Below are 13,493 nucleotides of genomic sequence, written 5' to 3'. Positions count from 1 at the left end.
AGCAGTAAAGACCGCAAGAGATGGTCCAATTAATAGAAAGACGATCAACGTGCCCTATCAAGTCCCCTTGACGTTGGCGATTAACATGGCGAAACTGTCTCTGTCTTGAGCTATTCTAAAGAGTTGCTCAGCTTTCCTCATTCCTGTCCACTCCCTGATATTCTTCAACCAAGAGGCCTGCTTTCTACCAATTCCTCTGCGTCCTTCGATTTTACCCATCATAATAAGTTGAAGAATATTATATCGGTCTCCCCTTACTACGTGTCCAAAATAGGCCATCTTTCTACATTTGATATTATCAAGCAGCTCGCGAGCAGCATTTGCTCTCTCAAGGACTGCCACATTTGTCAGCATAGTCGTCCGTGGAATTTTTAGTATACGTCTGTGCAGCTACATTTCAAAGCCCTCCAGACGAGTAATGGTGGATATTTGTAATGTCCATGCTTCGACACCGTATAAGAGGACTGACCAAATGTAGCATTTAACCATGCGCTTTCGAAGTTGAAGTTGCAAGTTATCATTACAGAAGAATGACTTCATTTTTAAAAATGTCGTGCGGGCTATCTCGATTCTACGTTTTATCTCTTGATCTGGATCTAGTTGTTCAGTAATATGGCAACCAAGATAATTAAAACTGGACACTCTTTGAATTATATGACCATCAACATATAATCGTGCATCTTGATGTGCTAAACGGCTAAACACCATGTGTTTTGTTTTTGAACAGTTTATGTTTAGGCCAAACTCTCTTCCCACTGTATCAATGGCATTTAAAAGACATTGTAATCCATTCATGTCATCACTTAAAATAACTGTATCGTCTGCACATCTGATTGTATTTATCAGAATTCCATTAACTTTCACGCCCCATTCCAAATTATGCAGCGCTTCTTTAAATATTCTATCTGAATATAAATTAAATAACAGTGGGGATAGTATACAACCCTGTCTGACACCTTTTTGTATTTTACATATTTCTGTTGATTTTCCGTTTATGCGAGCTGTCGCTGTTTGACGCCAGTAAACCTTTTCTATGAATCGTATGTCTTGACTATCAACTCCTTTATCTTTTAATATTGTAAATAATTTGTGATGCTGTACTCGATCAAAGGCCTTTTCATAGTCAATAAATACAGCAAAGAAGTCTTTCCTTTGATCTCGACATTTCTGCAGTAATACATTTAGTGCAAAGAGGGCGTCCCGAGTTCCCAGTCCATTTCTGAAGCCAAATTGTGTTTCATCCTGGTCTTCTCAGTAGTAAGACCAGGAAAACGACGGAATGACAACTTACTGAAGGAACATTGAAAAACAAGCAGTCATGTTTTACATAACGGTATAACGGAAGAAGAAGATATTAACGGTGGGAAGTTTATAAAGTAGTACGTAAGGCATGTAAGAAGTAGCAGTGACAGCAGATAGAGAAAAAATGAGAGAATTGAGCTACGCGTCGATAGAAGGAAGAGAGGCCGATGTAGAAGATCTTGGAAAAAACGTAGTGGACGAAATTATTTTAAAGCGGCGAATGGAATGACAATGATAAATAATAGGTTGAGCAGGAGAAACAAGTGAAAACTAAAACATATTAGAATGTAATACTAATAGATCCAATAAATGAAAAAAACACGAAAATGAATATTGAAGCCCAAAGTACCGAATATGGTAAAATTTATATAAATTACAATAATTACACTCAGCTGTTCTATCTTTTCGTTATTGAAAGAAATAAAGCCACAAAGCTTAATGATACCCACAATTAATTTGACATATACGATATTAACTGTGTTTATATGTTTTCCAAACTGCTTTCAGAAGTAAATTAATCACTTAAAATAGTAGAAAAACGGAAAACTATGAATAGATCCTAGTCTGTGACATTTTTTCAGTCTACCGAATAACATTAGTCGTCCAAATAAAAACAAACTACGGCGGCTGGCAAACGAAACCCTTAATGTAGCTTTTGGACGCGCCAACTTGCTAGTCACTTCTTCCCGGCGGCTCCAGAAGGACGTCGCGAAGCGTCGGGTCGACCATAGAGTATTTGATAACGCGAGAGTTGCGGAAAGTACGAAAACTTTCGGAAAACTTTTATGGTTCGGGGATTTTTTAATTAACGATGAGTAGGAACTAGAATATAGTGTTGCATTTGTTTCGAAATTTACATGGATGACTAGGTAAGTAGAAAAATGGTACTCAAATTTTGTTATGTTTAATTTGGAATTTACCTGTTTGATCAGTAATAATATTAATTACTGCAATATATTAACATTAACTGCAGCATGTTAACAATAACATTTCATGCATTCTAATTAAAAGGATGTTGCAGGTTTATGATATAATTTTATTGAGTTTATCCATTAGATTTGTTACCATTCTTCCTTAATAGAACGTTTCTAATCCTTTGATTGATTGATTTATTTATTTATTTATCGTATGACCCTTGACACATATATATTTTTGTTTTTGTCAAGTTCATTTTGAGGTCAACTTCATTGCTAGCTACATTTAGGTCGCTTATAAGTTCTTGTAGCTCTGCAGGATTATTAGCAATCAGAACGATGTCGTCTGCAAATCTTAGATGGCTGAGGTATTCTCCATCAATGAATATTTTTTTGTTCTACCAGTTCATTTTGCTCAATATATTTTCTAGAGTTGCAATGAAGAGCTTTGGTGATATTGCGTCTCCTTGTCGGATGCCTCTGGTAGTGGGAAATTCTGGAGTGTTTTCATAAATTTTTACTTTAGATTTTGCTTGTCTGTATATATTTGCTAAAGTTTTTATATACGGTTTGTCAATGCCTTGGTTGCTCAAAGCTTCTATTACTGCCTTGGAAAATATAGAATCGAAAGCCTTCTCGAAATCTATGAAGGTTAATGCTAACGGTATTTTATATTCTTTAGCTTTACTCATTAGTTCTGAAAGCATATGAATATTATCTATAGTACTGAATCCATTTCTGAAGCCAGCTTGTTCTCTTGGCTGTGCAGCATCTAATACATTTGTTAATCTGTTGTTAATGATCTTTGTGAATATCTTGTATACGATTGGTAGTAGACTTATATGTCTTTAGATTTTAATAAAATCTCTTTGCTACCTTTCTAATGAATAAGAATTATGTTTGCTGTATTCCAGTGGTCTGGTATGCACCTCGATCTTAGACTGTTCGTAAATATGCCTGCTAAGATTTTCCAGGTTTTATTTCCAGCGTATTTACGCAGTTCCCCTGTTATACCATCTATTCCAGCTGTCTTACCGCTTTTCATTTTTGTAATTGTTGATTCTACTTCTTCTGGAAAGACTTGTGGTACATCTGCTTGGTGTGCCAGGGGCATTATATAGTTCACTGTAGAATTTAGTCACGAGTTTTCATGTCTGTCTGTAATTCTGGTGTTATAAGTTTACAAACTTAAATCTAAACTATTTAAATGGCCCAGCTACCCAGAGGTCGTCGTTAGGAAGTACAATCATATTCGACTCATCCAGCAAATACTACTAACTTATGTTTTTAAATTATCGAATAAACCAAGATAAAGTTTTGATTAATGCAAAAAAATCGGGGGTTTTTATTTACTAGATTGTTTTTATATTTATCCATTGTGTTTACCGTATTGCTCCATTTGTGCTTTTAAATATGTCAATTTTGTTTCTTTATCTGTTAACCGTTCTCTTAGAAACAACGGTTGAAGCGACCGTCGGCTTTGCATGTCAGTTACGCGCGCGAAATCAATGTTCAATAAAATTTGTATCAGCTCGACGGTAAAAATTCGATATCTTTTGAATCAAGTAACTTATCGACAAAAATCAAGATGCGTTGTAAAGATAAAGAGTTCAGCTTTCTAAACACCTCTCGAAAAAAGTAAGCAACGAATGTGTTAAACTGTATTTATGATTAAAGTCTACATAGAAGTTAAATTACAAAATATTATCCCCCGTTAATAACCCTTAGTGGTTGATGCAAGTATATTTGTTTAAATAAAAAAAAACATTATTGCAGTTCTTCATCGTCACTGCTTGCAGTGATTTCATATTTCTATGATGTATCAGAATGTAGAGTTCTATAGAAGCCATGGTACATAGTAGAAATTCTTCCAGTATCGGAAAGCCATAATAACCCAGTTAACTTCTTCTTATCTATTAGCAAAAGATTTGTTTTTGCTTTTGTTAGACCACACCTGTTAGTGTGTGAAACTATTAGACCAAAATCGAAACTTAAATCATACTTATAAAAACATTTGGTATGTTATACAAAGTACTGATTTCCTTTATTTGACTGAGTTGGATTATTTCTTTTCCTTTGTCAGTTTTCCAATTTTATACATACTTTTATATATACTTTTCCGATAGTTTTGGCCATTTTTATCAAAGTAATCCCTTGTTCAGGAACGTACAAGTCCGACAGACGTTTTTTCGCGTTTTCAATGACAGCATGCATGCTGTCTCCATCATTTTGGGTGTGACCTATCTCTAAAAATGTATGAGTAATACTAACTTATAGGAAATAGATAGCTGCATAAGCAAACATTAAAAATATGGTGTGGTTTCTATTTTGCCCACCACAGTTATCCGAATAGAAGATGAAGTGATTAATTCCCTTCTTTTTTTGGATCTTTATAAACTGCCACAAACAACTAGCAATTTGGTTTGAACCTCGTTTAGCAATTTGTTCATGCCATACATAACAGAAACCGTCATTGTTGCCTATATCGAATATGGTGAAGTTGTATGTGACATACTTACTTTTGTAATAAAAATCGGTTACTATCTGTATCACATCTTGCAAGTTCAAAAAGTCTTTAAAAATCCTGTGTCTCATTACTTCATTTATTTTTGTGGTACACTTAAGCCTGCATGTTTGTTGGCAAGGTTCGCCTATTTTTCTTGCCTTAACCAGATTTCCCTGTCGATTTGTATGTTCCAACCCACGATCTAGAGTAGTTTTAGATTTTACATCGATCCATTTTTATTCTTGTCTTTCTTGTTTTCTACCCACATTAACTCTAGCTAACTATTTGTTCCTTATTATCTTTCATATTATCATATGGAATTTTCTTATTATCATCTTTTAAAGGTAAATAATCTGGGTCACTATCTGAGCTTGCATGAAAAGGGTCTTCAGTATTAACTTCAAAATGTCGTTAACTGTATTCGTTCGTTCCTTTTCTGAAAACAAAAGTCGATGCATCTTACATTTTAAATCTTTACTTATTTATATTAAAACAAACCTATAGACGCTTCGATATTAACAACTATAACTTCTCTGGTCGTATTTAGGTCCAGGTTATCACAAATTATTTCTAGAATGAGATATAAATAATTCATGTTTCTATGTAGTATATTAAAAATATACTAACCTCTTGAACAATGCGCTTGTTGAGAATCTGTTTCTCACTTGTTAGCCGTCCTTACTAAATTTACTATGAATTGACCTCTCGAGTACATTCTAGATACTTTTTTAAAATTATACAAATGTACCCTCTATTCACACGTATTATTTTTGATAGCAATTTATACATAAACACTGTTGTTAATGTACGCGTACTTTACTTAACCTCAAAATGCGATAACTGTATTAACTCACGAGACAACGACGTTTCCGTTCGGAGTGTCGTGGAAGACCATATTAACTTAGGATAGGATAGTTTTCGTTGGAAAATGTAAAGATGTACAAGTTAGTACAATATCGAAGTGCAAAATTGGTTACCTAAACATGGTGATATTAACTTAGGACTTTGTTCGGTGAAAGATATCACGGTAATCTAATTCTTTAGGGGTGTAACTCAAAAACACCAAAAATTGAGTTAGTACAGTCTTCGCTGGGCGAGTCTATGATCCTGTGGGACACTGTTCTATAATATGTCCATAATATGTCTGACGTAGAACATTTGCTGTGTTGGATTTTGATTCTGTTCAGCATAGACTATGTGTAACATGCTAGATTCAATCCTAGTGATTTTGGGTGATACAAGGCATATTGCTATTTTGTTGTTTAGTCTATTCTCGACTCCATGCGTTCTTGAAGTTAAACTCATCTTCAAATGTCTTTGCCGAACTTGTTGAAATTCGTCTGGAACGAAGTCGGTTATGGTTGGCAGCATCTATGTCTTGATAGATTAGTAGGTAACGGTTGTCGATGATCTTTTTGCACTAATTTGTAAGGGAGTGTGTGCATCGTAATTCGGGTGAAGGAATGGAGCTTAGAACTGGAGACACTGCTACTGTTGAGGTGGATTGGATAACGCCAGCAATCATTCTCTTTATGGTGTTTAATTGGGCATCTAATTTTTGTACATGTGTTATTATTATTATGTCAGACTTCTGAGTAGCATTCGAGAAGACCAGACCTAACAGATGATCGTATAGTGGATACCGATACTCTCCATATTGTACCACACAGCTTTTGGATAATATTGTTTCTAGCAATCAGTTATGGTGACGGTCACCCCTAAATACTTGGTTGGTATTTTGATATTGATATATTGAGATATTTATATTACTGAGCCGAGCTTATTCAGCGTATTTTCCGGACATAGCTCACCAGTTCAAAAACCATAACTGGACGAGCAATATTGGTGGCAAAAAATACAGATATCAAGGATCTGAACGTGACCATTCTGAATTTTCTTTCAGAAAAGTTCTTTTCGTTCAAATTTGTTGACAGGGTAGTATCCTACAGAGTTTTTGAATTCATGGGAATTGTCTGGCTCCCAGCTAACAATTTACAATTAAAAGTAGGATCGGTTGTCAGTCAAACTCGACTATGCCATGGAACGAGACTGATTGCGAAAAGGCTAATGAATAATGTCATTGATCTTGCATATACCGATGATTCCAACGAACGTACCATTTGATTTTAAGCGTTTACAATTTCATGTACGTTTGGCATTTGGAAAAACAATAAACAAATCACAAACTTGGTACGAATCTGCCATGGTTCCTACTACAATGTATGCTAAAACCTTAGTGAAAGGGTAAAAAGCTTGAAAATCTTAGTGAAAAATACGAAAAAAATAATAAGAAGACCTTTTATTGAAAACCTATTTAAACGAAAAGCTTTAAGTTCATTCGGAAATTGTCATGGACAATGTGATGCAGATCAGAAGACCAGTCTTATTGCTTAGAACAAGGAGTAGTTGCATTTTTAATATAGTTATCGAAGTATATTTATGAAATATAAAAATTATTTATTTATTTAACAGATATGTATTTAAAATATTTATTACGTTTTTAAAACAAGATTAATTAAAATTTTAAATATTTTGAGATATCTCCAAGAGTAATAGTTTTTTCCTTCACTTCGGATGCTTGCATCAACCTTTAGGACTTTAACCAATTTAATAAACTGTAAAAATTTATAACGTATGAAAAAGAAAGCTAGACGAAATAAATTATCGATTTAAAAAGTTCTGAATTTTCGCTTGACACTAAAGCTGAAATAACATTAAATAAATGTCACAATTCTCTGGTCGTAAATCACGAAAAAGTTTTCTCAAAAAAGTGAAAATTGGCCATAGAGCCAAAATCTTACATGATCTATCTGCTTGATTTTAATATTTGACTTGTAAGATTGAATACAGAAAGTTTAGTAGTTATATGCTAAGGGGAGTTAGTCAAATTCACTAAAGTGTGATTGGCGAATTATTTCAAAAATCGATATTCACTAATTTTAATGTTAATTTAAGGAGTCATGTTGCAGTTTTACGACTATTTGTTCATCTAGATAAGTTGTTTTTCTAGGAGATTGGTGGACCTGCATCTTTGAAAGTTCGTCGTACTAAAATATCAATGTTTTGTTTTGAATTTTATGTACAGGATAGCGATCGCCGTGCTAGTTCCAAAATTTGTATGTTTTTATTAAAAATGCATAGTTTGGCAGGAAAACGTAGAAATGCATAGTTTATTTTGATGTATACATTTTTGCCATCAACTTAAAAGTACCACATTTAAAACTTTCAAAAAGAAAAGAAAAAAATTCATTCATCGTTTGGTATATCTTTGAAAGATAACGAAAGGGTTGATAATTAGAGATATTTACTTGAAGCTTGCTTTTGGTTGAAATGTTCTCCTTAAAGGCCCCATACACATTTATGTATACCTGAACAGTATACATGCACAAGGTTATTGCACAAGTATACTGGAATGTGTGTTGGGCAATACTTGCACAAGTTTGTTAACTGTAAAAGCGACATGAGACTTGCGTAAGTGTAATTAAGCGTGTGTGTGAAAGACTTGTACAAGTTTGAAACAGTTAAGTTTTGACCATTCGTGTAGACGGATGATATTGTTGGTTTCGCTAGACTGGTGCAATACGAGTTTGGTTAGGACGAGTCACATAAAAAATGGACATCAAGAATGTCTCGAAGAATTTATTTCGATTTACGAACAGGAACCATGTCTGTGGTCCATAAAAAGCAAAGAGTACCACGATAGGGAAAAAAGAGAGACGGCGTATAAAAAAGTGATACAAAAATTGAAGGACATCAACCCAAAAGCAGATCTTTTTTCAAAAGCAGACCCAGTTCTCTACTGTTTTTAGCATCTGATCCAGGTGGTTTCGAGTGGAAGCCAATAGTTTTAAATCATCCATATACAATAGACGATTAAGCTTTGCAACAATAGTAGTTTTATTTTTGATGCTAAAACCAGTTGAGTTCAGTATCTGGGATCTTGGGTTCATTGCTAGACAAAACCACAGTGGGCTCAAAGAATCTCCTTGAAATAGGCCCCTCTTGATTGCAAGATTTTCAGTTTCGATATTGTTTTCACCAGGTATTTTGAGGTGAATTTTTGTCTTCCAATCTGATATTATATGTTTTAAAAAGGTCACTATGTTATCATCGATTTTATATATGTTTAATATATCTATAAGCTATTCATGCGGCACCAAATCAAACGCTTTCTTGTAGTCAATGAAAGCAGTAAAGAGATTCCGTTTTTTGCTATATGCTTGGTTAGAAATAAGTCGATAATAAGTTGTTCTTTGCAGCCCATGGAACCCTTAGCGCATCCTTTTGTTGAGGCTCTATGATATTGTTTAGACCACAGTGTTGGTTGATACGCTGGGCTACATAGGATGTGACCAATTTATACAGAGTTGGAAGACAAGTAACTGGGCGGTACTTAGTTGGATATTATTGGGTTGGGTGTTATTTTGATCTTTGGGAATTAAATAAGTTGTTCCTTGGGTTAGGAAAGATGGTATTTCCTGCGGAATTGAAATAGTGTGATTAATTATTGCTGATAAGCACTCATGAATACTATAAAACTTGAAGCTCTTATGAAGCTCTTTGATATTATTTAAAACTTCTTCAGTAGTGTTGGCAATTGTGCGCCGTATCTTCGATCCATCCAGCATTGATGTTAAGAGCAGCTGGTGTGGAAAGTTGATTTCCCCAAAAATGTGGTTGTTGTTCTTGTTGGGCTATAGCTGATTGTATGACAGGGGCCCGCCTCCTCAACACCCTGCCACCGACGTCCCGCATGCTGTCATGTCCAGCGCCGGCTCCAGACGTGCCCTGGCGATCCCCAGGCAGCGACCCTAAACATAAATTATTATACTCCATTATCATGGGTGTGCATTTTATACCTACTGACAGGTGTCAGTTTTTGTTCCATGGCAGGTATCCCTGCTACCCTCTGGGTATCTGCGATACGAATACCCAGAGAGCATCCCCCATTCGCAGGGGGCCGCTCCTGATAGAAGAACTGACAAAAAACTCCCACAGGGAGTTTATTAATATGATTTTTATTGTAACCGTCTCAAGTAAAGGCTAGCTTTAAGGAAGTAAGCTATTATAGCAAATACGCATTAGTGAGAGTAGTGTGGTAATCTGTATTAGATGGTATTAGCAACTATTGTAGATTGTAGAATTGTAGATTACCTAGACGTTCTCATAAAACAAATCCACAATTAATGAATTTTCCCATTCAAAATCACATAACAAATCCAGTTTGCAGTGAACCTATAACATAGATATTTTAAGAAACATGTTTGTTAATGTTTTCTTGTAAGACAGCCTTTTCGTGAATTCACAACTAATTCAATGTCATTTTATTATTATTTGAAAAATTTAAAACACCTCGAAATGAGAAAAAAATTCTACGGCGTCAAAAAAAATTAGAGTGAATTCATAGTAAAAGCTCATGGACTAACCTAAAGGACGTTTCTTCATTTGCTGCAATCAAAATGGATTCTTAAGTGAAAATTTTATAGCCAAATGCACTAACAGAAAGTTCTATTTGCATTTTTCTTTCCCCAACAAAAATAGCCCTGCTGCATGCATTTTATTTTATGCGTAAAAAGCTTTCTAACCGTTGCCGCATCTTAGCTTCTTATACGAGGAAAATTTAAAAAAATCTTGACCTAGTGGGGAAGAAACAAGATTAGTATTTATTAAAAATGTATTGTATGTTTAATATACTCCCTCCTAAGTTCAATACCTTCTGTGAGATTTTATAAGACCCGAATTGAGTCTCGAAGACTGCGGAAAGATTTGAAAATATTCCTTTGTCACTGCTGTTACAGCTTTACTTGATTCAATGCGTTCAACAATTATTACAATATTCCTTATATTTTGAAATAAAAGAAAATTAGGGTGTGCGAAACTCTAATAATTTATTCTTTGTATCTAAGAACGAAAATTTTTTCCATTTTAAACCAAGCTTGTTTATTCAATTTTTTGCATTTAGGTGGTCAAGATATATTTATTATATTACATTATAAAAACCATCTGATCTATTTTAAAACATCCTTATTTATGATTAAAGTTAATCGAGTGTTTTTGGATTTGGATAGTCTCTTTGAATATCCATGGAAATTCAGGCGTATGACATTCTACTAAGCATCTGTGTTTTTACACTGACCTAACAACTGAAGAAAAGCTACATTAAATTCGATTAACTCCTGGTTTAGTGTTTATTTAGACTTGTTCTTTTGTTGTCCTCATTGCTTTAAAGACTATACACTAGACAGAAGATTTGGCCAATTCTTAAGAAGACTTCACCTTTTTGTCTTCGTTGTTGGTTGATATTGTGATTGATCATCTTTTAATATATAAATATTTTGATATCACTTGGAGAAGTTGCACTGAAATGAACTTAAAATTGGTTGTATGATAATAATAATAATTTACTACGATTAACCAAGACTTTCTTGATAACAAATCGTCGAACTATTAGTTGACACCAGAAAAGATGTTCCCTGCAACCGAAAATTCATTACTCGCCATTCAGGATCAGGTTAAACCAACCAGAAATTACCTAAATGATATCGTCAAATACCCAGGCATTTGTTGCAATTGAATATATGGAATAACATGACTTAATAGGAAAGATTCTTCATCAAGAGACAGCTAACAAACTGGGAAATTGACCTACAAGCTATGTTTGGACCGACTATGCTCATAAAAGCCTCGAGGCTCTTTACGGAATAGACGAAGGCATCCTTCTAAATGGTGAAAGAGTAAACAATGTTAGATATGCCGACGACACCATGGTGATAGCAGATAGTTTAGAGGGACTTCAGAGGCTAATGGACAGAATAAACGAGTACAGTCAACAGTACGGACTAAACATTAATACCCACAAAACCAAACAAATGATTGTCAGCAAGGAGAATATAAATGGGGCTCATCTATACATTAATGGGACGCAGATAGAGCGAGTAAAACAGTATTGCTACCTGGGAACTATTATAAACGAACAGTGGAGCAATGTACAGGAAATAAAGTGCCGCATAGGAAAGGCAAGAACGGTCTTTAACAAAATGAGCGCCATCTTCAAAAGTCACAACATATCCCTGGATACAAAAATGAGACATTTGAGATGCTATGTTTTCTCTGTGTTGTTGTACGGGGCGGAGGCATGGACGCTTACAGACACCACTATTAAAAAACTTGAAGCATTTGAGATGTGGCTTTATAGAAGAATGCTGAGAATATCATGGACAGCAAGGATCACGAACAAGAAAGTTCTAGAAAAAATGAAGAAGGAACCAGAGATTGTGTTTACGATAAAACGCATAAAATTGCAATATCTGGGACACGTTATGAGAAATCAGCACCGTTACTCCCTGCTGCAGTCTATATTGCAAGGTAAAGTCAAAGGTAAGCGAGGACCCGGTAGAAGGAGAATATCATGGCTGCGGAATTTAAGAACATGGTTTAAGAAAACCTCAACGGAGCTGTTTCGAGCCGCAGCGAGCAAGGTCATGATTGCCAATATGATTTCCAACATCCGAAACGGATAGGAACCAGAAGAAGAAGAAGAATGCTCATAAAACAACCAGTGGCAATCAATAGACCAGATCTCATACTGGATAATAATTTGGAAAAAGAATGGAAATCAACACTTGCTGGTTTAGTTTTATAAATTCTACTTTTCAAGTATCCACAATAAAAATAATCTGTAGAATTTAAATCAGGTGAACGAGGAGGCCATTCAATACAATCTAGTCTACCAATCCATCGCCCGGGAATTGCCTGATCTAAATAACGCCCAACATTTTCACCAAAAATGAACTACAAGTCGTTTCCAACGCTGGTTTCTGAATTTAATTTATTTTAATAGTCATTGAGATATTCTATTTGTTTATAAGCCAAAAAATTGTTTATAATTATAAAACATATCTTAGGCCGCACAAATAATCCATTTTTAATTCTATAAAGTACGTTAGATAGGAGGATGTCTTGTTTCAATCTGAATTTGTATCATTGTTTTATAAATTAATTTTGATTAACATTGTAAAACATACACATAACGTGATGTAGACCAACATCTCTACATACTCTTCCTCTTATTGAGTCTATAACATTGTTTAGGACCCACGGTGTATTATTTAATTCTTAAGATCTTAAGATCTTCCAAATCCGCTAGAGGAGTTTTAAAAAAGGGATTTTTTAAATCTGGCCACAGAAGAAATCACAGGAAGTCAAATCACAAGATAGAGGAGGGTAAGTGAATATAATAAAATTCAAAATTTGCAGCATTGTATGAATTCGAGCCCCATCTTGCTGAAAATATCCTTCTATTAACTCATCCATCAATTGATTGAAAAATGGAGTTAAAATTTCATGACGGTATCTTTCAGTACTTAGAATCTCAACTCCAATCTCAAATTCCAAGTTTCTCTAGATATAAAGGCGTTTCAATAAAATATTGCGGGTTATCTGCACTCCACATCCTCATCTTCTGAGAATTTGTGTACCCAGAAAGATGAAACCAACATTCGTCAGTAAAAAAGGTTTTGCCTAATACATCATCATTATTATTGAGATTGTTCAAAAACCAATTATAGAAGGCTAGGCTTTGGTGATAGTCGTTTAGAGTCATTTCGTGGAAGACTTGTAAAGGATACGGATGAAAAATATGGAATAAATTCCATATGAAAGATCTACCTGTTGATGTAATGATACAATAACTGTTCTGACCAGTGGCCGTATTTTCGAATTCGTTCGAGCATATTTCGCATACGAAATTAGAAGAAATTCGCTCGAAATCC

General features: G+C 34.7%; 1 protein-coding gene across 1 annotated transcript in view; it reads left to right on the top strand.

Moving 5' to 3' along the window:
* The first annotated feature begins 1,920 nt into the window (after positions 1–1,920).
* The window catches only part of LOC140445311 (TWiK family of potassium channels protein 7), a 213,027-nt gene continuing 201,454 nt past the window's right edge, over positions 1,921–13,493 (top strand). Inside the window, exon 1 of the mRNA XM_072537280.1 lies at positions 1,921–2,171. The gene's annotated coding sequence lies outside the window, so the exon portion shown is untranslated. The remainder of the gene's footprint in view (positions 2,172–13,493) is intronic.

This window comes from Diabrotica undecimpunctata, chromosome 1, assembly GCF_040954645.1.
Source record: "Diabrotica undecimpunctata isolate CICGRU chromosome 1, icDiaUnde3, whole genome shotgun sequence".
NCBI lineage: Eukaryota > Metazoa > Arthropoda > Insecta > Coleoptera > Chrysomelidae > Diabrotica > Diabrotica undecimpunctata.
This window is presented reverse-complemented; position numbering and strand designations above follow the sequence as displayed.